A 3147-nucleotide genomic window follows, 5' to 3' on the forward strand; every position below is an offset into this window, starting at 1 on the left:
GTTTCAGGTGTACAACATAGTGATTCCACACATTTATACATTATGCTATACAGACCACAACTGTAGCTACCATCTGTCACCATACAATGCTATTAAGATACCACTGACTATATTCTCTATGCTCTACCTTTTATTCCCATGACTTAGTCATCCCATACCTGGAATCCTGTATCTCCCACTCCCCTTAGCTATTTTGTCTATTCCCCATTCCCCTCCCCCCGGCAATCATCAGTTTGTTCCAGATGAACATATTTCCAAATCAAGAGCTGAAAGCTACGTATTTATAATTCTATATTCATACAAATAAAGTTATTTAAGTAGAGTTTGTCAAAAATGATTCAAGATGACTTGTATCAAAATAATTCAATTCACCACACGACTAAGCTAATATAATAATTTGCATGCTCCAGGAAGATTGTTCTTTAATATACAATTGATGATAAATTCAGATCACTAAAAGAAATCTTGGCAGATTTTTCAAAGAGTGATTTGGTTCTATTTTCTTAATATTCAACTGAGATTTTATATTTTGTCTTCTTAAATAATGAATTCTTCAATTTATGTTAAAATTCATGTTCAAAAGAAAGTTATTCCTTAATGAGTTATAGAAAATGTTATAAAAAAATTGTAACTATATAACTTTTGCTTGGAATATGCTGACTTGTGTGTAATTAAGATGTTAAGTACCAAAAAAAAGATGTTAAGTATTATATTCCATTAGTGTACTTTCTTGGATATAATTATACCTATGATAAGTTAACAGTATTTAGTATTACCTGTATATAAGACCTACACTCTTTATTTTTATGCAATAAATCTGAGATGAATTGGTGTTAGTGAAGATTTTTTTTTTTTCAAGCAAGATTTTATTTTATTTGATGGTAACAACGAAAGCTGCAGTAAATGGTGACTTTCCTATCCAGGCAGAGTAACTAAAGACAGCTATGACATCTGCAAAGAAAACTAGAGACCAGGACAAAGAGGTAGCGTTCGCCTGACTCCTGCAGGCGAGGCACCTGCGCGTCTCAGCAAGGGCAGCTAAGGCAGCTGCAACCGCTTTCCGTGCTGACTTGAACTGAGTTTGTCCTCCAAGAATCTTGTCAATGGTTGCACTCCACTGCATCTAGTTACATACAAAGAATTAGCCCTCACACTAAAATCACATTTTTCAGAAGCACTGATTGCTTTTTCTTCGTCTTTTTTTTCTCGAACGTGTAGGTGTTTGAGTCTCTTGTGTTTCTTCTTTTACACCAGGTACGGGTTGTTTGAAAACTATTTCCTTATCTTGATCATCAACGTTCATTTTAGCCACTTCAGATTTTCGTTTCTCCAAAAATGTTGGCGTACAAACTGGTGTGGGGCCCTGGCTATCCACAGTCTTCTCAGGAGTGGTAGGAGCGCGTGAAGCCTTTTTCTTCTTCTTTTTCCTTGATAAGACCTGGCTATTTGTAGATTTCTGAAGCCCAGTATTTGAAGCATTTCTTTTTTCCTTTTTACGTAAAATCAGCGAAGGAAAATCATAATCAATTCCTTTTTTAGCTAATTTCTTCCTGAGTAATTTTTCCTTCTTTTTAAATCGCTCCTCCATCTGTAGCTTTTGAAGAAGGGTCCGATTCTGGTTATACCGTTTCACTGCTGGATATGATGGCTTTTTATTTTTTTTATTTTATTTTTTTTAAAGATTTTATTTATTTATTTGAGACAGAGAGAATGAGAGACAGAGAGCACGAGAGGGAGGAGGGTCAGAGGGAGAAGCAGACTCCCCGCTGAGCAGGCCCCGCTGAGCAGGGAGCCCGATGCGGGACTCGATCCCGGGACTCGAGGACCATGACCTGAGCTGAAGGCAGTCGCTCAACCAACTGAGCCACCCAGGCGCCCCTATGATGGCTTTTTAAATGGAGCATGCCACTCTCTAAAAAGTTCTCCATGTACTTTTTCGGGTGGTATAAAATGACACTTTAAGAGTCTTTCACCAAAAAGGTAGTTGTTCATTGTATCAGCAACTATCTTGGCAACATCTTCAGATGCAACCTCCACAAAGGCATAGCCTTTACTATTTCCAGTCCTTTTACTTCTGGACAGTCTGAATCTTGTAACAGTGCCAAACTGGGAGAAATATGCCCGGATCTGGGTTTCATAAAGTGCTGGAGGTAAGTGGCGCACACAGATTACTCCAGGAGTCAGTTTTTCTTTCTCCTGTCGCTGGCTCCTTCTGAAATGTGGCCTCTTCCTGCGGGTTCAGCGACAGGAACGGCTTAGCCGGACCAGCAAAGACCGCCATGGCGACGACTTCCAAGCCGAAAAGCTCCGCGCAGCGCCGCCGCAGTGAAGATTTTTTAGGTCTGTATTTATAGATAAAATGAAGGCCCACTACTCTCCAGAATTATGCTACAGGCATAATCCTGAATAACAAAACTCTAATGGCTTGAAGAAAAAAAAAAAAAAAAAAGAAAAGAAAAGAAAAAAGCTTTTTGCTGTTAAACATATTCTTGCAAACATGCCATACTGGGGACTATGCCAATTTTACCTAGGAAAATATAAATGTAAGCTCCCCACTTGTAAAAGAAGAGTGATGAAAAAGAGAAATTCAAGAGATCTTTTTTTTTATTCTTTTTATTCTTTTTATTCTTATTCAAGAGATCATTTTTAAGATCTTAAAATTCTCCAAGCAGGTTAAGAGAACGATCACACACACACACACATTTATACACCTACAGAATTTATAATGTCACTCAAACTTTTTTTTTTAAAGATTTTATTTATTTATTTGACAGAAAGAGACACAGCTAGAGAGGGAACACAAGCAGGGGGAGTGGGAGAGGGAGAAGTAATCTTCCCGCAGAGTAGGGAGCCCGATGAGGGGCTGGATCCAGGGTCCTGAGATCATGACCTGAGCTGAAGGCAGATGCTTAACGACTGAGCCACCCAGGCGCCCCTGTCACTCAAACTTTATTACAAAAACATTCTATGATTGTGAGTAGATGCGTGGAAATACAAGGTATTACCTTGTTTGACCAGGAACTTTAAATATGTATGCCATTACACTTAAAATTTCAATTTTAGGAGCTTATTTCAATATTCTTTAAATTATATAATAATTTATTCCTCAAAGACTTATGTTGTATATCAAATGAAGTTAAATAACCA

The 3147-nt window shown here is 37.8% G+C and overlaps 1 pseudogene; it reads right to left on the reverse strand.

The window, feature by feature from the left end:
• Window positions 1–1147: 1147 nt before the first annotated feature.
• Window positions 1148–2281, reverse strand: LOC118022470 (annotated as a pseudogene).
• Window positions 2282–3147: the final 866 nt, after the last annotated feature.

Source organism: Mirounga leonina, unplaced genomic scaffold, assembly GCF_011800145.1.
Source record: "Mirounga leonina isolate KUSES-001 unplaced genomic scaffold, KU_Mleo_1.0 Mir_176, whole genome shotgun sequence".
NCBI lineage: Eukaryota > Metazoa > Chordata > Mammalia > Carnivora > Phocidae > Mirounga > Mirounga leonina.